This window comes from Dromiciops gliroides, chromosome 2 (genome assembly GCF_019393635.1).
Source record: "Dromiciops gliroides isolate mDroGli1 chromosome 2, mDroGli1.pri, whole genome shotgun sequence".
NCBI classification, from domain to species: domain Eukaryota; kingdom Metazoa; phylum Chordata; class Mammalia; order Microbiotheria; family Microbiotheriidae; genus Dromiciops; species Dromiciops gliroides.
The window spans coordinates 124,024,407-124,051,732 of NC_057862.1; the positions used below are offsets into that span (position 1 = coordinate 124,024,407).

General features: G+C 39.1%; 1 protein-coding gene across 2 annotated transcripts in view; it reads left to right on the forward strand.

Moving 5' to 3' along the window:
• NTRK3 (neurotrophic receptor tyrosine kinase 3) overlaps nt 1-27,326 on the forward strand; it is a 474,280-nt gene that overhangs the window by 440,564 nt on the left and 6,390 nt on the right. The window lies entirely within an intron of this gene.

Here is a 27,326-nt window from a genome sequence, read left to right on the forward strand (position 1 = left end):
GCCAGCATCTCAGCTCCAATCAAACCGAGGTCCCGGGCAAAAGAGAGCTCACTCTCCTGTTCCTCCTCCCAGAAGCCTCTTCTCCAACAGGAAACAGGGCAGTCCACACACACACAGAGCTCCAGGCTAATTGGCTGATATCTTTGATTGACAGTACTCACAAGCAAACATCACTTCCTGACACCAAGGCCACATGGCTATGTCCTCAGGCCAGAGCTCACAAAATGTTCCTCCCAGCAGGGAGTGTTATTCCAACTCTCACAGTTGATAAACAGACTTCATGAATTATAGTAGAAGCTAAATTGGATTGATTCCTCTCAAAATGCACTATTCCTCCCCATGTTTTTCCTTCTTTTGAGGGACCCATCCTCTTCTCTCTGGATCAAATTCAACAAGTATATAATATATAAATCATTTATTGTATGATAAACACTATGCAAGGTACTAGAAACAGGAAGACAAAAATAAGACAATCCCTGCCCTCAGGGAGATTTTATTCCTAATCTGTTTAGAAAATGGAGAGGGGGGTGAGGGGGGAAGAAAGGGCAGATTCTGCAGTGTATTTATTTTTCCTTAGAAATCAAACCCTATTTTGGAAAGTCAAAGTGTAGCCCGGTATGCTGGGGTGCTTTCTTTCAAGCTACCTACTAATGCAGAGAATTGAATGTGGGGGATGTGGGTGAGTTAATGTTGCTATGAGAACCTTCCTGGCTTAATTCCCTGACAATATTTTAAAGGTACAGTTTGAATGCTGTGTTAATGTTGGTCTGGGGATGATTTGCATGTTCCTCCCTTCTCTTTCCACTGTCAGTAATTTTTTAAAACACACAGCTTTCTTTTGGGGGGGGGAGGGGGGAGAGGGCAGCTTTATCAAATCCAGTTTCTCCCAAGAGCACATTTTTAAAGAACATATTACCCTACAATGTGGGAAGTATGCTACTAAGAACACCTACTTCAAAGCTTTGGATATTTGGCTAACAGATGCATGTATCCAGCATATATCAAATCAAGTGTGTGAGGCAGCCTAGTAGGAATTTTGAAAGCAGGAACATTAAGAGAACTAATTATCCTCTGCCCACATTTTTAAGAGAGCATTTGCATTTATACTTCCATTCAAGTCAAACTTGGTTTCTAGTTGGGTGGTTTTCATACAAAGTAGGAGGTTGGACAAATGAATTCTCTCCTTCTCTCTCCCCCCAAGAAAACAATGTAATTATTTTCATTCTTATGTTGTTTCAGACAGCCATGAATGAGCCTTTTTAAAGACAGTCATAGAATCATATGTTCATAGAGTTTCAGGACTAGAAATTCCTAACCTGGGGTCCAGGAACTTATTTAAAAAACAAAAAGCTAGCTAGATAACTAGATAACTGTATTTCAATATAGTTGGTTTCCTTTTCAATTATATGTATTTTTATTTTATGCACTTAAAAACACTCTTCTGAGAAGGCGTCCAGATGTTTCACCAGAGTGCCAAAACAAGGTTAAGAAGCCCATTCCTGCATTTTGGGCCAGTGTAAATCTGGGAAACTTGGGTTTAGAAGAGAAGTTTTCAGCAAGTTTTGAGTCAGGAAAACTTAAATTGGAAAATCAAATGTTTGTTACTATGAAACTAAAGGTCCAAGTCTACCAGAAATGTCATTTATTAGAATTGGGGAGGCCTTTGATATAGAACACATCTGATAGAGATCATCTTCATTGATAAAAAGAATGGTACTTAGGGATCATAAACCTTGTGAAATATGTCTATTTTAAGAATCTTTATGGAATGTATTCAAATCTCTGGGTTTCACTGATCACCCCACTCATCTAACCCTCTCTCCAATTCAGGAAACTATCTTGTATGATGCTCAAGGCTAACATGACATCTGCTTTTAACACATACATATGCACATGTGTGTGTGTGTATGTATATATATAATATACACAAATACACATCTTTATATATACACACATACAGATACACCTATATACACATGTATGTATGTATGTAGGCATGTGTGTGTATCAAATTATAGCATTTCCCTGTATCTCAAAAGATTTCCCCCCAATCTTAAAAGAAGATAGAAAGGGGAAGACAAGTTTTGTTTAGTTTCTTTTAGGTACCTGCATATTGACTTGAACTGCTCAATATATGCTAATTTGCATGGCTGAAGCAGGAATATATGGGGCTAAATGGTCATGGATATCTACATTCAGTGTGCGTGTATATAAGACATACTATAAAACTTCTTCATGTGTATTCACTGGGAATAAAGGAAGGATTTTCTGTGTATGATTGACTTGGCATGGGAGGATTTATAGGATATGAAAGCAATTCATTGTGGTAGAGCATTCCCTCCAGGATTATGGGAGAAGACTTGACCTTTCATCGTGTTGTATTACTGGTAACTCCCATGAGTTTCATACATGTTAGAGGGATGGCACGTGTACCTTTGTTTATATGGTGAAAAGAGTGGATACAGAACTCTGAGCTTGGGTTGAAGTATTTTGACATACATTTTATATCCATGATTGGGTCAGAAGATGGCCCTAAGTCTCATGGCTAAATTGTGAATAGGTGATACAGACCAAGTCATATGAGATTGAATTCTTCTATAGGGCAAGAATAACAATATATTTTTATCTACGTCTCACCTAAGTATTTGATAGCTAATCATTGTTAGTAATATCTGTTGGTTGAACAATTATATGGGAATATAAACTTTTGTATATAATGATGTCTTTTTTGGAAAGCCAATAATAATGTACCAGTTTATTTTATGCCAGTCCACCTATTGGGTTGTTTAACATCTAAATATGGGTTCTAATCTGCCCCCGCCCCATTATTGGGGGGAAGCTGGCTAAAATCATTGATAAATTCAACAAGAATTTAGGTTTTTAAAGATTTATTAAAATACACATTACAAGTTAGTGAAGAAATAGAGAGATTGAGAACAGATTTCTTATAGGATGGAAATCCTAGCTCAGATCTAATTCAGTATAGCCAGAGAGAAAGAAAGAAATTTCCTTTCTCAGCAGCCCACGTGAAATCTCTCACTACCACCAAGCCAGTATCCAAACGACTAAGAGGGGCCCCCCCTGTTCTCCATCTGCCGCCACCCTCATTTTTAAAAGAACCTGATCCTCAATGGCTTCTCCCAGAAGCCATCTATGAAACAGGAAGCAAGGCTGTCCACACACACACAGCTCCAAGCTAATCGGCTGGTAGCTTTGATTGACATGACTCCAGGCAATTCTATAGATGAAACTTCCGGATGCCAAGTCCCATGATTTCTCCTCACTATTCGTATACTAGATTTGCATTAAGAGGGCCATTCTTGGACTCCAAGTAGATATCTATAGTACAGTTAAAGGTAATATTTCATTCATCTTCAAATGGGTTTGGTAGAGGGAAATTATTGTTGGATTACTTTTACCAAGGAGGGATATAGAAGGAAGAGAAGTGATTTCCTTCCTGCTCTTTCCCTCTACCCTGACACATGGCAAGTCAACGGCAAATTTGCAATCTGTGCATTCTGATGTCTTTTGATGTTCCATACCTACCATTAGACAGTGCTATTTCATTCATTTCTACCTACAGCATTGCATTTTTTCTTCCCACAATTATCCATTCAACTGAAGCTTCTCTGAATAACCTAGGACTACTATTCAATGTTCTCTCTAGGAAGAGGAAAGCTACTTTTTCTTCTGAGTAATTGCTATTATTACCTATCCTGTCAACCATATGCTATGTAAAGTCAGGTATCAGGGCTTTACAAACAGCTAAATCAATATGAGAAGCAGCTGGCTAAATTTTTTTTTTTTAGTGAGGGAATTGGGGTTAAGTGACTTGCCCAGGGTCACACAGCTAGTCAGTGTTAAGTGTCTGAGGCCGGATGTGAACTCAGGTACTCCTGACTCCAGGGCCGGTGCTCTATCCACTGTACCACCTAGCTACCCCCAGCTGGCTAAATTTTAAAAGTACTAGAAAGAACTTCCTACTTCCTCTTGTTATAGAAAGTTAAGCCTCCAACATACCTGATAGGTGTGGGAAGAAGGACTGATGTCTGCCCCATGTATATAAACATATTTGTACAGGCATGTTCAAGAATGTGGTTAAAGTTGCCTTTATATTTTATTTTTTTAACCTTGATCTTAAAAAAAATGAGTTCCAAATTCTCTCCCTCATTCCAGGACCTCTCCCACTTATTGAGAAGGCAGATGATGATATACCTGTGAAGTCAATAAAAATATTTCCATATTAACCATGCTGCAAAAAAAAAGCAAGAAAAATAAAGTGAAAAGCAATATGTTTCACTTTGTACTTAGTTCATCAGTTAGTTTTTTTCCTCTGGAAATGGATAGCATTTTTCACAAGTCTCTAGGAATTGTCTTAGATGATTGTTTTGCTGACAATTGCTAAATCATTCACAGTTGATCATTGTACAAAATTGCTGTTACTGTGTACAATATTCTCCTGTTTCTGCTCACTTAACTTTGCATCACTTCATACAAGTTTTTTCTGGGGTTGTTGTTGTTGTTGTTGTTTGAAACTCTTCTGTTCATCACTTCCTATAGCACAATAGTATTACATCACAATCATATTCCATAACTTATTAACCATTCTCCAAGTCATGGGCATCAATTTCCAATTCATTGCTACCACCAAAAGAGCTATTATAAATATTTTTTTGTACGTTGAGTCCCTTTCCCTTTTTTATGATCTCTTTGGGATAGAGACCTAGTAGTGATATTGCTGGATCAAAAGGTATGTATGGTTTATAGCTCTTTAGGCATCATTCCAAATTTTTCTCCAGAATTATTTGAACTAGTTTATAGCTCCACCACTTCCATATTAGTGTACATATTTTTCCACATCTCCTCTAACATTTCTCATTTTCCTTTCCTGTCATGTTAGCCAACCTGATAGGTGTGAGGCAATACCTCAGAGTTGTTTTAATTTACATTTCTCTAATTATTAATAATTTAGAACATTTTCTCATATGATTGTTGATGGCTTTGATTTCTTCTGAAAATTTCCTGTTCATATCCTTTGACCATTTATCAATTGGGAAATGGATCTTATTTTTTGTAAACTTGGCTCAGCTTCCTATAAAGTTGCCTTTAGAAGCACATTCTATTAATAAACATGTGTCTATTCTCCTTGTAGTACTCTGGAACCTTTTAAGGTATCAAGTGTTCAGCCTACATATATTCTTGGTCATGTGTTCAAATAAGCCAGCGCTAGTGCATCCTTATAGAACCCAAGTTTGCTCAAGCACTTGCTCCCATTCACCTTTCTTCATGATTTGTTTTCTTGGTCATAGCTGTGGGAATGGATGGTATGAAGGGAATGTTGCAACATAGCCACCTGTTGGTAGATTTTTTCCCAAGCAAAAGAATGCCAAAGGGCTGCCCCCCATGCCATTGTCCAGGATCCTGTCCTTGCCTTCTTTAGAACTTTGGTGACTTCACATATCCTTGTCAGTTCCTGAATGTATTTTCTTTTTGCCTCAACATCAGACATCATTAAAAAAATACTCCAAAGGGAGATAATGTAATTCCCAGGTTTTTACTGTTATTTCAGGTTTTACAATTTTAAATAGTAAAACTAGAGATACTGGTTTTTGGAGAAACCCACTGTAGTTTCTTGTGTGAAATACTTCTAACGATGAGGCACCTAGTGACTTAGCAAGTGTGTAGCAAGCTGATGTACTGTGTAGGAACAGGGTCAGTCATCTGAGTTTTCAAATGGAGCACTATTGAGAGAACAGAAGCTGCCAATTAAATGATAATTAATCTTTGAACTCTCAGCACCCATTGCATTTTTCTGTCCAATGATCTGAAGAAACATGGTGTCTTGGGGCAATATAATTTACCTGGAAAGAGTTAAGTTCTCGAGCCAATTAATATTAGGATGAAGGAAGGGGGAAGAAAAAGGGAAAGAACTGTTTCACCGGGGATCTGGAGAAAAGGGATACAGTTTGAAGGAGATGGGCAAGATTTCTAAGGGACTCTGCCATGCAATATTAAATAGGGAGCCAGGCCCTATCTTTGAAATGGAGATTGGCCTCTGCTTGGGCTAGATTGTAGGGAATACAATAACACACTGATTTTACTGACCTAGAACAAGTAATTTAGAGGTCTTCTGAGAAGTTCATTTGTTTGAGAAAAACTTTCCTATGACTTCCTTTCTGGAGATTTTGCCTGGAATGATTTGATCCTCTATGCCCTCTCTTGTCCCTGGTCTCTCCTATATGCACTTCTTCCTGGTGACATGCAATCCACTTAAACGTTAGTGGGCTCCTCTGGTTTTTCTTCCTCCTTCCTTCCTGCCACTTGTGGCTAGCCCTAATGGAGAATAAATGTCTGAAGAGACCTCCGGCCATATATAACTGTTTTAAAACACACACACACACAAACACACACACACACACACACACACACCCACCAACCACCACCACCATACATGCCTGATGAATTAATGAAGCCAAAGCTTTCAGTTCATTCTCTGTCTTTAGAACCATTTGTGAAATTCATTGCTGTGAAGCTTAAAGTGTGAGAAAGTCTTGCATGGGTATATATCCACCAGGGAAAATGGAGAGAAAACTACATTCTGGCAAGATTTTGGGAAATCAGTGAAAATTATAGGAAGATAGGACGATTACGGCCCATATATTTTTCTAATTTGGATGGTTTATTGGCTACCTAAAAACCTAGGCTATGTTTTTAATTTAGTCCCCCTCCTTTTTTCCCCTAGAATCAAATGAAAACTGAATTTTTATTGCATGGAGGGGTGACTGATAGGAGACCTGAATTTGGCAGGGACAAGCCCATTGCAATCTTAATGAGATGTTCTAGCTGCCTGATCATCAACAAGCCAGTTTAGCTCTTGCTTTCAATTTCCTTATTTACAAAATGAAGATATTGGTTTAAATAACCACTAAGGTTCTGTCTAAGTCCCACATTCTAAATTAAGCAACTTCAAACATTGGGAGAACTTGAAACCTGGATTGGGAGGCTAGCTCACCCAAAGAATTGGAGGCTCATCATGAATCTCATAAAATAAAAAAGATTTATTAGGAGAGAGGAATATATGGCAGGGGGAGAGAATCAATATGGAGGCTGTCTGAGAAGACCTGGTCTTTTGTATATGTTTACAAAACAAAGAAAGGGGAGGAAATTACAAAGCAAGAAGAAATTCAAAAACCAGGAGGGGCAAGATAATTGTAAGGGGATCTTTAAATAATGGGGTATTAGTAGGATATCCAGCATCCATCCATATCCCACATATCCTCTTGTAGATCTTGGTATTGCTTATCAGCTTACCAGGGTCATTCTCAGCAGCACCCATTCCTGAGATGGGAAGCAGAGCTGATTTTCCCTTGGGAAAGTTTAAGGATTCTTTGGGGGTTGGGATCTTTATGGTTCTTGGGGTCCCGCTAGATTCCCACAACACAGACACGGGGATTCTTGCCTTTGAAAGACAGCACTGACACCTTATGTCCTTTCACTGATGACTCTGTCTCACCACTCCCTGTTTTAAACGTAACATTATAGAATGTTAGAGTTGGGAGGGCTCTTCAAGGTTATTGACCTCCTCTTGCCATTTTGGGAGGGAATGTGAAATATTCCTGAAAGTAATCTTTCAATTATGTTTTAAATAACTTTACATTTACTTCATTTTATTATCACAATAACAGGTGAAGGAGGTAGTTCAAATAGTATTTATTCCCATTTTACAAATGAGGAAACTAGAATGGAAAGAAGTTAAGAGACTTATCCAGGGTCATAAGGCTAGTAAGTCCTAGATTTAAATTAGACTTGAACCAAGGTCTTTTGATTCCAAAGTCATTACCCTGTCTGGTACATTCTTCCCCCCATTTCATATCACCTCATTAAGCAGCCTTTTCCATTGTTTTGTAGATCTGTTGTTTATTTGTTTGCTTTTTAGAAATTTTTATTTATAATCAGTTAAAATCTTTCTCTTTATAATTTACTCCTAGTGATTCTAGTTTAACCTAATGGATCAATGCTGACTTATTATTTCCTCTGGTCTAGACAATAGTCATTTGTAGTTGTAATTTTAATTATAGTTTTATCATAGATATTATAGATATGCTACTCTCTAACTCCTAAGTGAATCTTCCCTTTTAACAAAAGGTAACAAGTAGCCCCAAATCAATTGATACAATGATTGTGTCTGATAGAATATGTAACATTCTGCACCCATAGTCACCCACTTTTCTGAGGAAAGGAGGAAAATGGATTTCCTAATTTTTCCAGAAAGACATTGTTGTTTATTACATTTAAACATTAAACACAAACATAATTTTACTTTTTGTTTACACACTGTATTATTCACAATGCAGCTAAGATTTCGTTAGAAAGTAGACCCCCTTTTCCTAGTGTCACAGGGGAAATTGGTGGTGGTGGTGGTGGTAGTGGTGGGGTTCCTTAGGTATCCCTCTTTAAAGAATTATACCCTCATTCACACAAATCCAATTAGAATAAAATAATTTTTTTATTTGGGTACTAGAGAAAACAACCAAGAGAAAAGTCAAAGACTTCTCTTGAGGGGAGATGGTTCAGAGACATGATTCTCTGACATACCTATCTCCGCTAACAGGAGAAAGGCAAAAGCTTTTAGAGCTGGTAGATGGGGTAATCACCACCTGACAATAGAAAGTTCCCTTTGGGGATGGGGGAAAGCTTGAATGAGAGGTGGTGGTCTGGACTTCTGGAGTTATTTCTGTCCCCTGGCACAGATCAGGCAGCAGCCATACCTAATGGTCTAATCTCCCTTACTTCTCAATGTGTATCTGTCTTTTAGTTTAGCTGGCCAGTTTAAACTTTAATAGTTCCAAATACTTTATATGTCTCAACCCCATATCAATAGTGCCCTCCAGAAATTCCTCTCCTTAATCCCTGGGTACTCCTAAATCAAAGGGAGGATGAGGAGGAGAAAGTAATTCTATCAGCCTTAAAGTAGTGTGCCCCCTAAGCCCCCTGGGATGAACTCCAGGGAAAGTTAGTCACAATAAGAGTTCATATTTTTTATGCAATAGAAGTGATACAACCCCATAGATGGCTTGGCTTTTGGACAATAAGCAGTCAATGCTAACCTTCAGAATTCATCTGGTTCCACCATATTTCTTTGAGACATCCATTATCATTGGCATTACGTCTGACTTCAGGCAGGACTAATAAAATAAAAATCTGTTTGCCTGGTGACTCAAATCCCAGGAGGCCAAATCACCTGAACATTAGAGATCATCTTTTGACCCAAATTGAAAGTGTGGGGTAACAGGAGCAGTTTGCCAACAAACAGGTTTTCATATTTCCCCACAGAGGCAATGCCATGCAAAAAGAATGAGAATTTATAGAGCAGGGAATCCCAAGGCCCCACATTACATTAAATCGTCCTCTTGCATTCTCTGCTCTCCCCCTCCCCACCTGCCCTCATCTCTCTCTCCAAGATCATCAGATCTGGTTGAAAAAGAAGCTGACATTAATAGAAAATAGATTTCCAAACAATCAAGCCTAATGCCTCTTGAGTATTATGATGATTAATGGTAGACAGTTGAACAGATTATCAAGGATCTAGACATGAAGTAACAAAGACTCATCTTAATAATGTAGACCCTTCGGTCAGGAGCTCGGCTGGCTATTCATGAAATAATGGGTGTTATTTCTTTCAGGAGCTGATCTGATGTTGGGAGGGGGGGTGCTCAAAAGGGTGGAGGGACAGTTGAAGAGGAAGATTAAGATACTGATACACTCATTACTGTCTGTCTATTTCCAGCCTTTCTGGGCAGAATGTTAGATGTTTACTGGTACCATTTTTATAGGCTGTCTTTGATCTGTTTAGTGAGGGAAGGGTCACTTGGGGTAGTGTATGATCTCATCTTACTGTCTTACCCCATAGGCTCTTCTGGCTTGGGATATACCTTATGTGCCCTTTTTAAATGAACATTCCCGTTCAGCTTTAAAAATCTCCTAAGTAGCTGTGGAAATTTAAATTCCAGTCCTAGAAGCAAAATCTCTTGTAGTAACCATGCCTTCCTGACTCTCCCTCTTTCCCTTGCTGGACAGTATAACCTTTCCCAACCAAATACCATCCTTTCTATGTGTCCTGTGGGTTTCCTTCCTCTAATCAAGCCAGAAGCTCTTCAGGGGCTCCTGGCTGCTCTATCATACCTCTCCCCTGGGACCTCACCAGACCCCTCCAAGAAAGTGTGCTGGGGATATGTGGTGAATGAAGGAGAGGGGCAACTGTATTTCAGGGTTTGGGCTACACACCTCTATGTAGCTTCACTAGGGGAAAGAAAAGAACCCCGACCCCCCAATCTTGTTTCTCTTGCAAAGGAAGGAGAAAGAATTCTATTTGTTGCCATTTTTCATTACTAGCTATTATGAAGAGTTTATTGTATGTGGAAGCCCCAAAGGCCTTAGATAAACAACCCAGCATAAAGTCAGAGTCTCATTACTGGCTCAGTATGTGAGATCTTCCCCAAGTTCTGCCTCAGAATATGATTTCTCCTTTATTTGACTCTGAAAGGGAATCCAAAAGGCAGGACCCACTTATAAAGGGAGAAGAAACCTCTAGCAGCTGTGGACATCAGATGATCAACAGGGATGAAAACCACAGGGTGGTCTGGGAGCCAGGTGCTATTTTGAGGGGGCAGTACTGTCCCTTTATTCTGAAATTTCCCCTTTCCCAGCTTCTTTCCTTGGAAACAGGCATCCTGGGTCTCCCGTTAAAGCCTTATTTGAGCACTGGCTCCTAAAGAGGACATACTGCAGGACCCTTAAGCCTTTTCTCCTTCCTCATACATAGAATTGCAGAATATACAAGCTGGAACAGACTTTAGAAGTAATTTAGTCACAGAAATACAGTACAGAATCATAGGATATCAGAGTCAGAGTCAAGCTCCCTTATTTAACAGATGATGAAACTGATGACTACAAGGTAAAATGACTTGTCCAAGGTTATATAGTTAATTGGTAGCAGAGCTGGGCTAGAATCCAGGTCTTCTAGTTGGTTATCCAGTGTTCTTTCCATTGCACCAGTCTTTAAGGCAGAATCGTACCCAAAGGAATGCATAAAGTGTGGGCCATGTGTTGGCACACCTATGCAAACCTGGCTCATGTTCCATTCAGGCTTATGACTGGATGAACAGCATTCCAGATACTCATCCTGATGTAAAATATTCTGGAGTTCTTAGAATTATAGAATCCTAAAGGTGAAAGCCAACTCAGAGGTCATACTTTTCAACCAGTGACTGAATAAGGATTACTCACCATATCCCTACCATACCTGACAAGTGGTCCTCCAACATTTGCTTGAAGACCCTTGCTTAAAATGAAGGGGTCACTGCTTCCTATGGCATACCCTTCAACTTTTGGATAGCTCTAATTTTTAAGAAGTTTTTCCTTATATAAAACTTATATTTTCCTCTTTACAACATCTTCCCATTGTCCCCAGTTCTGCACTCTCTTACTCTGCCCCTCACCACCAGAAGATCAGCAGAACAAATTGAATCTCTTTTTCATTTGACAGCCTTTTTAATATTTAAAGGTAGGAATCATAAGCCACTTTCTTGATCTTTTAGTCTTTTCTTGTCCAGGCTAAGCATTTCAAGTTCTTTCAACTGATCCTTATGTGACATGAACTTGAGACCCTTCATCAGTCTGATTGTATTAATTTAGATAACTGAAAGTTTATCTTTCTAAAAATATAGTACCTCAAAGTAAACCCAATACTTCAGATATCTGATCAGAACAAAGTACAGCAAAATTACCATTTTTTTCATCCTGGACACTGTATCCCTCTCATTAGAAAATCATATTTTAGTTTCAGTGACTATTACATCACAATGTGGACTCATTCTGAGCTTGCACTTCACTAAGACTCCCAGATCTTTTTCAAGATAAATGGCTTGCTAGCCACACTTCCTTCCATCTTATATTTGTGAGGTGGATTTTTTTTCTCCTAATCCAAGGATGAAGCTACATTTTTTCCTATTAAATTTAATCTTATTACTTTGGGGCCAAAGTTTTAGCCTATTGAGATCTTTTTTGATCCTACTCTGCCATCCAAAGCATTTGCTCTTAATTCTATGAATTTCCTAAACATCACACCACCAAAACCTTTGTTGAAGTCTTTAATATGCATATTAAATAGTAGAGGGTCAAAACCAACTCCCCTGGGGCAGGCACTAGACCAGAGACCATTCAAATTAAAATTTGACTATTAATGACTACCCTTTGACTACCCTTTGAATTGATAATTCAACCAACTCCAAAATACACCTTTATATTCCATTGCCTGATTTACAGCTCTCAATGTTGTCCATGAGAACAACATGAGAAATTTTGTAGATTTTAGCTACATCATTCCCTAGAAATACAAGTCTAGTAACCTTCTTGACAAAGGAAATTGGGTTAGCCTGGTAGGACATGGTCTTGATAGAGTCATCTTGGCTCTTTGTGATCACCATTTTCATTTCCTGATGTTCTCTGGTTCTCTTTAGTAATCAGTGCTAGAATTTTGCTGGGCAGCTAGGTGGCACAGTGAATAGAGCATTGTACCTGAAGCTGGGGACAGTCATCTTCCTGAGTTCAAATCTGGCCTTAGATGCTAGCTGTGTTACCCTGGGCAAGTCACTTAACCCTGTTTGCCTCAATTTCTTCACTTGTAAAATGAGCTAGAAAAGGGAATGAAAAGCTATCCTAGTATGTTTTCCAAGAAAACGCCAAATAGGACCATGAAGAGTTGGATACAACTGAAAATAAACTGAAAGAATTGTGCTAGGGATCAAAATTAAGTTCATTTGATTATAGATTCCAGATTCCATTATCTTCTTTTAGTTTTTTTTTTAATAGAATAGTCTTCTGCTTTTCTCTCCTTCTGAGATACTTTTCCCATTACCCATGATCTTTTAAATATCACTGACAATGACCCATCAATCACATCGAACCACTCTTCCAGCATCCTAACATAGTGTACTTGGACCAAGTGACTTGAAATCATGAAGGAAAGCTAGGTTCTCTTATTGTCTCCCTTTTTATCTTGGAAATCAAGTCTTTAATAAGAAGCATGACATTGTGGATAGAAAGATATTCTTGGTGCCAGGAAGTCCTGAGTTCAAGGCCTGTCTCTTAACTCATATTGACTACATGTCAGCTTAAAATAAGATACTAGGCCCCACTGTCTCCTAGGAAATGACAAGTTGTGGAGACTTGTAGTATATTTTTACTAAAAGTTTACACTAAGTTATAGAGAAGGTGCCATCATGCATTGGTAGGAGGAGTTCCATTCTTGAGAATTTTGGGGGGCTGAGTGGTAGAGTGGGAATCAAAGTCCCTATCTGGTATCAAATCTCTGTTAGTTACTTCTGTTTTATCCTGTCTAGTTCAAAGATCATTTTCTTAGCAGAGAAAAGAGAAGGAGAATAAGAGCTGAGCTGTGATGCTTGATCTCTGTCATATATTATCATCATCCTTTCTGACCCAAGCAATGCTCTTTGATTCTTCTCCTTTCCCTAGTATAACATAGAAAAGTTCATAGGGAATTGATTCAAAGAAGATGACATTGCAGATACCTTGATTCTCCAGCAAACATATAGCTTGTTTTTAAGTTTTCATCATAGGCCCCTGAGAAATACAAACAAGGGGAACTCAAACCCAAACAAATATTTACCTTGGTTCATCCTGCAGATAAAATAGGTGATGGATCTTTGGTTATAGATCAAGAGTGAAATCCTCAGGTGTTCCTTTGCAGCAGGCTCACTGGACCTATGGGTAGCTAAGTGATGCAGTGGATACGGTGCTGGGCCGGAAGTCAGAAAGACCTATCTTTCTGAGTTCAAATCTAGCCTCAGACATTTACTAGCTGTGCGACCCTGGGCAAGTCACTTAACTCTGTTTGTTTAAGTTTTCTCATCTGTCAAATGAGTTGGAGAAGAAAATGACAAACCACTCTAGGATCTCTACCTAGAAAACCCCAAATGGGGTCACAAAGAGTCAGAAGTGAATCAACAACAACACTGGATGTACAACACCCAAGTTCACTACTAATCTTTTTTTTCTAACTATTTTGGTATCACAGAATATTAGGGTAGAAAGGCAGCACAAATAACTAAATCCCAGGAAACAATATCAGTTTGATAGTTTGACTCTTGATGGCCCTCACATGATGGGGAACTATGAGATGTTATATGGGGTACGTAAATGGAGCTGGAATATTTTACTAATGCTCTAATCTTAGGGTAAGAGATAATGCTAAACAGAGAGGTTGGCAGAATTACTCTGGAGTTGATGACCTACAGTCATATTCATCAATCACCCTAGCTGTCTCTCTTTGTCAATCCTCCTTCTCTCTGGGAAGGGGCTGATCTGACCATCCAGTATCTGAAGCCAAACCAAGTGATTTGTCCAAGTGACAGAGCCAGGACTTCAATCCATTTTTTTTTGTCAAGTTGTTTTATATTCCTCAGGCTTGGAGCATATCTTTAGATTTCTTCCTTTTTCCCTGGAAAAAAGTATCAGAGTTAGCTTAGTAATTCCCGACTCATGTCTTTAGAGGCTTTCCCCAAGCTTGACTTCACAATATCTCTTCCCATCCCTTTATCTCAAATCATTCTACTGGGAGTTTAATCTTAAATCTCAATTTACTATTTTCTAAGATGAAATTCTTTTAGAAAATAAAAGAAAGGTATGTTCATGGAATGACACAATCTCCCCAGTATTCATGGATCATAGATTAGAAATCAGGGGTCAGCAAACTACAACTTGCAGCGTGCTGGTGCTGCCTGTTTTTATATGACCCAATGAGCTAAAAAATGGTCTTTGTATTTTAAAACAAAGTTTTATTGTATTTAAAAATGTTAAAGCAACACAACCAAAACACCCCACAACCAAAAAACCCCATTCTTAGCTCACTAGCAGTACATATATCAATAGTTGGCCGGCTGAATTTGGCCCTTGGACAGTAGTTTCAACCCTTGCATTTCACAGATGAGGATACTGAGGGCAAGAGAAGTAATGCACTGGCACATGGTTATACAAATAGTAAACAACACGAGCAGAATTTGAACCTTCTTCCAGGTCCAGCACTATTCACTATGCTAAGGTACTCATGAGTGAGCTGTGCCACCTTCTCCTTCATGGACTAAACATTCCTCCTAGGCATCAAATGACTTGTTTTCATGCTTCATGAAGGGTGGTCACTTACTTCAAAAAGGAAGAGGCATATTCTGTTCTCAGTGACTTTGATTTTCCTGAGGTCCTGCCATTTGTATAACTTGCTCTTAGTAAGTTTCCTATTGTAGCATACTTTGTGGTGGCTAGGGGGTTAATAGAGTGTGTAAATAGATGAATTAGGGTAATGCTTTGTTTCTGTGGACCAGTTTAAAGTTCAATTCCAGCACAAGGTATTAAATGAGAAAATCTCTAAAACCAAGCAAGAATCCTTATTTGGAATCTCTATTCCAAAGATACTTCATTTTGTCAAGCAAGCACTTCCTCACACAGATCACAACCCCTCTACCTCTTACTAGATGATTCATGAGCTGCTACAGCCAAAAACATCCATCATTTGTTGGCTCTTCTGATGATGAACCTCTCTGACCTTAGCTAAGCCAGTCCCCAGACAGTAGACAATCGGTCTGTCTCCAAGCCGATACTTGAAGCCTTTCCAGCTTGGTAGGACCTGTAAATATGATATTTACACTTCTTTGGAATGGCCTTCAGGAAATTGGGGTAAATTCTAAGAGAAATGATTATGAATAAGCAATGATTTGGGAATATCCAGAGTTTTCCCCTTTTTCTAATGTCCTGGTTTTTAAAAGTTGAGTCTCTTGAAAGGCATTGCTAATAATAAGATTGCACTTTGCTGTTCAGACCCCACCCAAGTGTAATAGTGAATGTGTTCTGCTCAGGCTTGGGTGGGACATACATTCTCTGAATAGATTGCCCAAGGCTAGGGGTAGGCTGGATATAAAGATAAGTCTCACTGTCCAAGGGTGGTATGATGTCACTCTCAGCCCCTCATTGAACACCTAGTCTTTAAGAGGGTATATAAACTGTGTGCCCATCGCCATAATTGTCTTCGGTCTGAGATTGCTAAATGACCATCCTTTTATTAATAACATACTGACCTTATTAATAAAATTATTAAATCACCCAGAAACTATGTCATTCGAACCTTTTGAATAGTCACACTTCCAGACCATTCTGATATCTTTGTATACTTCAACCTAGCACAGTGCCTGGCACATAATAGAGGCTTAGTAAACATGTTTTGAATGATCTTAATGCAACTGTCATATAGAAAGTAATAATGATAGTCCATATATATCTATCTATATCTATATCTATCTATCTATCTATCTATCTATCTATCTATCTATCTATCTATCTATCTATCTATCTATCTATCTATATCTCACCACCTGCTACTAATCTAAAAGAACTACTAGATCTGAGTCTACTGGCACATCCCTGAATTTTGTCTTCCTTTTCATGGACTGTGCTATTCATATATCCACATCTGCTTTGGTAGGAATTCTTAATCTGGGGTCTATAGACCACTAATGAGTCCATGGATAGATTTCAGGAGTTCTGTCAACTTAGATGGGAAAAACAAAATCTACATCTTTCTTTTTCACTAGCTTCTGAGTGAAATGCAGCTTTTCCTTCAAGTACGAATGCAGATAACAAATCATTTTTCTGAAAAGGCTTCACCAGACAGTTAAAGGTATACACAACACAGAAGCAAGCAACAATCTCTGAGTTAGTGTTTGACATCACAGTTCCCCAAATACTGCTGTAACTGAATTTGAGGTCACTAAGATCTAGGGTTTCACAACCTCTTTAGCTATACAAGCAGGCTATTTCTCCTGATATCTACTCTCCTCATCTTCTTATGACTGAAGAGCTTCTCACTTGTTCTTATTCACAATTAATGCTGGTACCCATAACTGGATACTCTTCTTTCCTCATTCTTAATCCTTAGTGCTTTACTCCTTTTCTCAACAAACACTCAACAGCTGCTTCATACACATTCAATAGTTGCTCCATTTTGGTCTGTCTCTCTCTTTTCTCCACTTTTTCCTTCTCTCTTCTTTTCTCTGTCTTTATTTTCAGTCCTTCTGTCTCTGACTGTGTCTGTCTACCTCTGTCTCTCTCTCTCTCTCTCTCTCTCTCTCTCTCTCTCTCTCTCTCTCACACACACACACACACACACACACACATACACACACACACATACATACATACATACATACCCACACATTGCTACATTCTTTTGGTGCTCTTCATTGCAAATACCCATGGACCAAGCCTTCTACAAATCATCATTTTCACCAACTCTTAAGGGTGGGGAAAGGAAGAGGGACTTGAGGGAAGAATTAGTAACTTCGAAAAGTTTTAAGCCTTACTTTGAGTTCACAACCTTAGTTTATCTAACAGCTAGTAACTAACAGAGATAAGACTTGGGCCTGGGTTCTCTGATTCTAAATCCAGGACTCATTTTACTGACATGTCTCTGTGTTATTACCCATGATGTGCTTTCCAATCTTGTTTGCCTCTTACCAATTTGGGACCTAGGGGCTACAGATATAGATGAGAAGATTTCCACTGTGTTGTTTGCCAATATAATTTAAAATATGCAAAATATCCCATGTCCCTCTTTTTGCTTTCCCAAGTTACCTCTGGCATTTTTAGTTGGCAGCTAATAAAACAAAAGAAGGACTCTCTGGCTGATCCTTCTCTCCAGCTAGAATGATTAATTTGTAGTCATTTGGAAGTAACAGATTTTACCTCTAGCTACAGCCAGCCCTACCTGGCTAGTCTGCTCCAGCCTCATGCCCTCTGGTATGAACAGGTAATTGGCAGTTTGCTAATGGTTCATTAGGAACGCTGTCACTTTGAGGAAGGGACAAAAGGTGGGAAGCAAGGGAAGGCATAAGGGTGGTTTGCTTATCATAGAATCACAAGATATGAAAAGGTTGACTCCTAGAATTCTCCATTTGAAAGATCTCCAGGGAATGATAGTTGGAATTATTTTCTCTTTTTAAAGTTAACCTCTCCTCCTTCCCCACACATAACACTTTAAAAATAGATATATGGGGGCAGCTAGGTGGTGCAATGGATAGAGCACTGGCCCTGAAGTCAGGAGTACCTGAGTTCAAATCTTACCTCAGACATTAACACTTACTAGCTGTGTGACCCTGGGCAAGTCACTTAACCCCAATTGCCTCACTAAAAAAAAAAAAAGCTTAAAAAAAGATATATGTTTATGTATGTATATAGACATACATAATACATAATGTATGTATGTGTGTGTATATATAGACATACATAATACATAATGTATGTATGTATGTATGGTCAATATTGTATTCTTTGTACTCTCAGGGAACCTGGATTTGGATCCCCTCTCTGATCCTTATTTCTATAACCTTAGATAAGCAGCTAGGTGGCTCAGTGGATAAAGCACTGGCCCTGGATTCAAGAGGACCTGAGTTCAAATGCAGAATCAGACACTTGGCACTTACTAGCTGTGTGACCCTGGGCAAGTCACTTAAACATCATTGCTCCCCCCCCCCCCCCACCAAATGTAAAGGGGTTGGGCTAAACCCTTTTGTGTTATGAAACCCTTTGGCAGTCTGGTGAAGCCTATGGACCCTTTCTCAGGATGATTTTAAACATAAAATAAAAAACATAGGATTACAAAAGGAAACATAATTATCATTTTTTTTAAAAAGGTTGATGAATCCTAGGTTACAGGTGTTCTTAACCTTTCTGTATCATGAAACACTTTGGCACTTTCTTGAAGCCTATAGATCTCTTCTCAGTATGTTGTTTGTAAATGCACAAAATACAGAGGGTTTAAAAAAAGAAACCAATTATATTGTTATAGTTATTATATATATACATATACACATATACATATATACACACACATATAAACAAATCACAAACTCTTGGTTGCGAAGCTCTAGACTAGATGATCTCCAATGTTTCTTCCATCTCTGAGGCCACTAATTCTATACTTTGTATTGCAGTCAAGTGAACCAAGTAATTTCTGCAACAATATGATCATATCTTGCCATTCCCAGAGATCAAGGATGACTACTCACCAATCGAATAACTAAATCTGCATGTTCTAGTTGAGAGAAATTAAGGGAAATGAAGGTTATCCTTTTCTCCAATTTGGGGGGTAGAGGGTTGAGGGTTTATCTTTTCACCCAGTAGCCTGTTCTGTGAAGTACTTGCTTTTCAATGAGGCTACCAGTTCTAGACCTTGAAATGCAGTCAAGACACCTCAACTTACTCCTGGCTTAGGATCATGAGTTTATAGAACCTAGGACTAGAAGGAAACTTTCATCTGATCCAAAGATTCTTAACTTCAGGTTTGTTCACAGAGCAATGAGGGTTAAGTGACATGCCCAGTGTCACACAGTTAGTGTCAAGTGTCTGAGGCTGGATTTGAAGTCAGGTCCTCCTGAATCCAGGGCCGGTGCTTTAGCCACTGTGCCACCTAGTTATCCCAAGAACTATATTTAGATACAATTAGTTTTCCTTTCTAACCTTATATTATTTTATGTATTTGAAAACATTATTTTAAGAAGGCATCCATAGACTTCACCAGAATGCCAAAGGGGTCCATGACACAAAAGGTTAAGAACCCCTGATTGAGTATAACCCCCTCTTTTACAGATGGAAAAAAAGTGAGACATGAAAGGGTTAAATGACCTGCCAAGATTCATATAGCTAGTGTCAGAGCCAAAATTCAAATGCAAATCTCTTTACAAAAAGTTCAATGTTCTTTCCACGGCAGTATTAGAATTCTGCGTGTTTTACATTATACTGGTAAACAACCTAGACCACATTCCACATATGTCTTGCCTTTTGCAATGCATTCTCCCCAGGACTGTCCAAATTGATAAGAGGCAAAAGAGCATTTTAGGTATTGCATATAGATATGTTAGTGGAGAGAGCACTTGATGAATTGAGCATCAGAGGGTCAGGGGTTGAATTTAGCCCCTGTCATTATATCAACTTTTAGCCTGGTCATCTTTTTAAGTTGTCTCTATTGTCTGTAATTTTCATTTCCAGAGATCCCTAATCACTTGTGAACAAGGATTATGGGATCCATTTATACCACATTCTGGGACTTTCTGTCACCCAGGAAACATTGGAAAAGGGAATGTGGGGAAACTGCAGCTGACAAATCATATTTTCAAAGGGTTTGGAAGCAGCCCTTATTATGACAGGTGCCAAACCTGTGCAGTAATCACTGTCACTCCAGGGAAATAATAATAATACTTTGCACTTATAATGGCAATTTTGATCTTCCCAGTAATTTACAAACATTACTGAGTTAGGTGTCACCAGCTCCTCCTCACTCCAAACTCTACTCTCATCCTTACCCCAGCTAGTCAGTTGCGTATGGTTAGAGTTTGTATCTTCCTTACATCACCAATACTTTTCAGTATTAGGGTCCCAGTATCATTTCACTAATTCATATAATTAACTTTTAAAATGGGATATTTACAGAGAAATTATATCAAGATCAGAATTACAAACCACTCCCCAAACTGGGGCATAATCTCCCCTATCCCATCTCAGTCCCTGGAGAAAGTGAGCTCAGCCTTAAAAATAGTTGCTATAAGGCATTTGTTTCACAATACTCACTTCTGAATTCAGCATAGCTGATGTACAGTCACTCTTGCTTTTAGGACCTGCCATCTTGGATTTGGAGGTCAATCCTCAGTGGTATAATGGTGGGCTATAAACCTTGGAATGGACTCCAACTCCAGGTCCTCTGTCAGATTAGTATTTTGACTTTATGACCCTCAAATAATCACAGCCTACTCTGTTCCATCTCTAATACTCTATAGCCCAATGAAGAAAAGAATAGATACAATATAGAGAGAAGAAACAATAGTACCATGTTGTTCCATGTCTTTAAGTGAACCTTTGATAGAGACAGGGAGCTGTCAGCTGGAGGCCTTTGCCATCACTGGTTCTACCCCTCTCAGCAACAGCAGGTCACTGCTTTCATGGAAGTACTAGGTGAGACAGGATCTTCTCCATCTCTTTTATCAACATCAGCTCATCCTTCTTGCTTACCATGGAGATGGAACTTCTCCTACAGGAGTGTTTTGTATGTACTTTTCTTGCTGCTAATCATCTAGTTTAAAAGGCATGAGGAAAGTATGTAGATTGAGAAACAGTCATACAAGGACTGCCCTAAAGTGGATTGCCCAATCCTTCCATTCCATTGTCATCAGACACTTCCAGAATTTGGCTCACCAAACCTGTGCCAGCTCCTGGGACTGAGCCAGACCCTAGTGGCCATTCCCCTCCTTTGCATTTGTACCACCCAACATTTTCACTCTTAAACTGTATTTATCATTGCATAGCCAGATTGGTTGAAGTTACAATAACTATAACCTATAAGGGGAATAATAAAGAAGAGAGGACATTGCCTACTTATCTGGTAAATAGATGTTTTAGGCCATCTTTTGAGGGGCAATTTTCAGTGTCTTGGTCTGCCTTCCCAGGCCCTAACTATCTCTTGCTACCTTGAGCTCCCTATGAGATTGAACATGGAAGCATTCTGCCTTTTTTGCAAAAACAGACAAAAAAACCCAAATGCCTTCTGTGCTGAGGCATTATTTAATTTCTTTTTACTTCACTAGCTGATAACTTTCCTTAGCCCCCTGTTAAGAACAAAACATTTTAGGGGTAAAGGTTATCATCCATTCTGCTTTTAGAAGGTCCTTTAAATCATTCGTACTCTACTAAAGCTAAATAACCATGAAGGGGATTGGGGCAAGAAATATGCATTTTTTTAAACTATCTACTATGGGTCAGGTAAGGATAATTAATAATAATAATAACAATAACAATTTAGCATTATATGTCTACTATTGCCAGGCACTGTGCCAAGCGCTTTACAAATATTATCTTATTTGATTCTCACAACAACACTGTGAAGTGAAGGAACTGAGGCAGGCAGTGACTGAGTATCTGAGGTCAGGTTTGAACTTAGGTCTTCCTGATTATAGACCCAGTACTCTTATCAACTTTGCCACCAGCTGCTATAAATCAAGATAGTCTCTGTTCTGCCATTAACATGCTGTGTGACTTTTGGCAGCTCACTTTACTTCCCTAGGTCTCAATTTCCTCAAATACAAAATGGGGTTGAGAATACCTGTAATATCTATCTCCCAAAGTTCAGGAGAAAGCATATTGTAAACCTTAAACGCTATATAAATCTGAGATTATTATTTTGTTTTAAATTCTGTGATTTATTATTACAGAAGAATATACATTTTCTCTCCCTACTCATGATTTTCTCCCTGTCATGATTTTTCATATTTTAAAAAGAGATAGAGGGGCAGCTAGGTGGTGCAGCGGATAGAGCACTGGCCCTGGATTCAGGAGGACCTGAGTTCAAATCTGGCCTCAGATACTTAACACTTACTAGCTGTGTGACCCTGGGCAAGTCACTTAACCCCAATTGCCTCACCTAAATAAATAAATAAATAAATAAATAAATAAATAAATAAATAAATAAATAAATAAATAAATAAATAAATAAATAAATGAATGAATGAATGAATGAATGAATGAATGAATGAATGAATGAATGAATAAATGAATAAATGAATAAATAAATAAAAATAAATAAATAAAAAAAATAAAATAAAAAGAGATAGAGATTGGATCCCTGATTTCATTGTTATAGTGAAGAAACTCTAACAATATAGGTCCATACCTCCTCTCTAATCTATAGTTTTAGAGTTGCCCATAGCACTGAGTAGTTAAATGATCTACCCAGGGTCACATAGCCAGTATGTATCCAAAACAGTACTTGAACCCAGGTCTTCCTAGCTATCATCTGAGGAAGTAGCTCCTCTGAAGAAGGGTCCAACCATTACCACTATCATCCAACTGCCCCATACAAGGCAGCCTGACTAAAGCATTTTGATGCCCTCAGGGAATGAAAGGAGGCAGCTTATCCCAGGCAAGTCAAACCACCATCACCACCACCTTAACCACCATGTCCCCTCAGACCTTGGAGACAGCTCAGTACTCTAAGCCTAAGAACCTTGGAAATATCAGTGCCATCCAATTCACCAGACCTACTTCTAACTCAGCCCCCACATCCATTATTGAAGGAAGAGCATTGTGGTGAGCAGACCCACCTATCTCATCACAACCGGCAACTGACCAACCACTATCAACAAGCAAATAGGCAGAAAGATTCTGGAAGTGGCAGCAACCCTCCAGACCACAAGAACTAAATCCAGTCTTGCACTTATGGCTCATCCTCCAAGAAAGCAATTCCTGTGGAGGAGGGTCCAATCATCCTTACCAATTGTCACGCAATTGCCACATAGTCAGCCTAGCTGAAGCAGCAAGTCACTTAGAAGCAGAGATGGGAGGCAATGCCAGGAAAGTCAGACCACTACCACCTCCTCCCTTCAGATCTCGATAGAGACAGTCCAGGACCCTGAGCCCCATAACCCTGGGAATAGCACTACTTCTAGCCCAGTGCCCTCAGACTTTATTTTGGGAAACAATCTCTTAGGAGACACCACCTGACAACTGATCTGGAAGGTTCTATATCAATAGTTTCTAAAGGCTCAGAAAGAAAAGTTCTTGGAACCATACTCCTTGGCACTGTCAAGTGGTTCAACAATAGAAATTGACATTACTTTATCAGTGGAAATGACATCAAATAAGAAATATTCACATTTGCTTTCCTGCTGAACCGTGGGACTTTTCCATCTGACTTACAGCTGAAAACTTCCATATGTGCTGTTTCCTCCATTAGAGCACAAGCATCTTTGAAAGCAGGAATTGTCTTGTTTTTCTTTGTTAATCCCATGGATTTTGAACATAGTAAGTGCTTAATAAATGTGCCTTATTCATCCATTCATTTAATGCCAATTCTCAAAAATACCAAATATGTATATCCTATTAAGGTTTGTAAAGCTCTTTCCATATTATCTTATTTGATTCTCACTATAAACTTAACAAGTAGATGCTATCGTTATGCCAGTTTTACAGATGAGGAAATAGGACAAGAAAGGTGAAATAATTGGCCAGGGTCACAGAGCTAAGAAATGCATGAGGAAGGATTTGAACCCTGGTACTAGACCACCCTGCTTCTCTCTTTGGAAAGCTGCTATTAAATATTGCTGTGTGTTCTTTTATGAAGGCTAAATACTTTCTCAAAAATACCTTATTTTGGGGGCAGCTAGGTGGTGCAGTGGACAAAGCACTGGCCATGGATTCAGGAGAACCTGAGTTCAAATCTGACCTCAGACATTTGACACTTACTAGCTGTGTGACCCTGGGCAAGTCACTTAACCCTCATTGCCCTGCAACAACAACAAAAAAGCCCCAAACTTTATTTTTAGGAAATTCAATTGGCATCTAACTTAACTATATCAATTTCTGAGGCAGAGAAGGGTATACCTTTAGCTTTATCTGGGGTATGGATTTTCTTACCTACCTCAATGGCTACCTTACCTGCTTAGGAAACCCTAGATGTTCAACCAGTTGAATTCAGTATGGATCATGAATCTGAGCTCATTTCAGGGCTAGACTTTCCAGCTCTGCTCTATGAAATCAACTAATTTATTGGCATCCCCAAACTTTACCACTTCTCCTAATCACTGACACATTTTGTTGTTGGCTGAAGGCTTGAAGTCCAGGTTTATCTGGCTCAGAAAATCAGCACCTAGTACTTCATTCCACTGCCATCTTTTTTGATAGGAAGATAGTGCTCTTTACAAAGACTATCCTTGGGCAGTTAGCAGTAGTGGAAAGCCTCAAAGTTGAAGTCTTGCACTGAGAGCTGGTGTTTAGGCCAAACTTAGAAGGAGAAAACAAAGAGAGAAGTTGTAATTGGGGAGTGTGTTCCTGGGGCTTCAATCTGAGAACTCTTGCCCCAGGCATATCCCTTCTCTAGGTAAGAATTGGGTAGAATTATAATAGACCTTTTATCCTCCAGTCTCACACTGCTAAGCAGCTCATCTCTTAGACACATTGTGTTTTGTGAAGGCTCCAAGGGTTTTTCTTTTAAACCTAGGGCTAGAGTTTCATCCTGTGTTGTTCCATTAAATAGATGCCTTTTGCATAAGTCTCCCCACAAAGTCCTTTCCAAGGAAAGTAATACTATAACCATACCTTTGTGAGTTCTTCAGCACCTTTTCTTTAAAGAATTCAAAGTACATTCCAAATACGGGTTACAAATCCTTTCATTGTTTCTCCAGCCTGGAAGTCACCTGGACACCATCTCCTCATTGGTATTTAGGTGGGGAGGGAGTAGGAAAAGAAAGGAGGAATGTGTGCCAGAACTAGTTTGATACTTAGTTACAGGACAAGGAAACCTGTTTTCCTAGATGTGAGCATTCTCAATTTTGGTCGTGATAAAACACACATGAAGAAATATTAGCAGACCAGCAAATAGAGCTTAGGCTTTCTGTTTCCTAACAGGCATGGGTGTATGAAGGTATAAAGGAATGTGGAATCAGTCAGAGGGCAATGGAGAGGAATATGGTAGGCTTGGGCAAACATTATGAAATGGAATGACTCAGGAGAAGGGGTGTAAAGGATGCCATCAGAGAAATATTTGGCCAGAAAAAAAAAAAGGTGGGTGAGTCATACATCAAAAATAAAGGATCACCATTGAATAACCTGTATTGTCTACTGGTATTGGAGAAATCAAATGAATGAGAGGAGAATCCCTAGAAGTAGTTTTACAGAAGGACATGGTCAAAAGTTGTGCCACATGGGCAGATATAGATAAGTGGTTATCATTTTTCTTGAGATTTTGAAGCTGTTTTCATAACTGCTTCAGTGGTCCATTTGAATCTATCTATATCTTTGATCATGGAATTACAGAGGAGGAGAGACTAGGCAGGAGTATATCAAAAGTATTTCAGAAAGGTATTTGTCAGGCTGTTTCCAAAATGTTCCCATAGGAGATTCCAAAGCATCTATGTAACTGAGATGAATCAATTGCTATGTGGTGTATGTAGCTATATAACTATGTTCACACTCTAATAAGCTCATCATTCTGTGTCTATGAACTGTGTTCTGTATATATGACATTTCAAAGCCCTCTGTATAACATGTGCTACCATCATTTTGTTATCTACAGCTGTAACTGTTGTGGCTGCTGCTGGTGTCTCTTTCAGTGTGAGCTTCCCTTTTACTGCTACATCCCAGCTGGTACTCCCATCTGATACCGTATAGTAGAATAGAGGAGACAGATCTCACTGGGACAGATGGGAAATCAGGAGACTTTCCAAGAAATGAAGAAAGCTCATACGAGAAAGAGAGAAAGAGGCAGAAAGAGAGAAAGAGACAGAGAGAGAGACCGAGACAGAGAGAGAGACAGAGGCAGAGAGAGTCAGAGATACACAGAGACACACAGAGACACACAGAGACAGAGACACTTGGAAAGTATCCAGTGTGCTGTGAGAACCAACCAATAAAGCTTAACATTGAGTAAATAAAAAATGGTACTTACCTACCTATGTAAAAGTTTCCTGATTAAAACACTTTACTATCAGGTCACATTTTAAAACCTAGTTACTTGAGTTTTACAACTCCCCTGAAGGTCAGGACCTTCTTATTCATTTAAAATTTCTGTCTTTAGAATGAACAGATTTATGTATCCAGGGGAGGTCTTTCCCTTGGCTCAGTGACTCACCCACTTGTGAAAACTTAAATGAATGCTCAGGCTCTCTGGGACTCAGTTTCTTTCCCTGTAGAACGACTATTATGATAAATCTTGAGAAAATCATCTCTGGGAGGTCTTTTGGATTCCTTAGAGAGAACTTGGGTTTTCCTTGTTTGGGGGCTGGAAGTTATAGCTCTCCCATTGTTTGTTCTCCTCTTGATTCCACCAGGCCCAATTTGTTTTAATGATTTCCTTTCCTGTGTAATTGGATGCAATGATTAGACAACCCTCGATAGCTCAGTGGAGTTTCCCTTTAAACCAGGGCAATTGGCCTACTCTGACACCAAGGAGAAGAATAAATCAGTTAAAATAAGTGGAGGGGAGATACAGGTCCTTGCTCCTGGCAGGATGGCAGTGGAAAGCAAAAGCAGGCCTGCTGAGGGGTTTTGAAAGCAGGTTCATCAGAGAAAGTAAGGAAGGATATTCACAATATAGGGCATTCTGCTCACAGTGCTTTAAGCACCTGCTATTTGGCACGCAGTGATTGGCTATTCCCCTGCAGCTGATGATCCTGGTGTTCAAGAAAGAGAGGATGGGGAGAGAGAGGACTGTTGTACTGTAT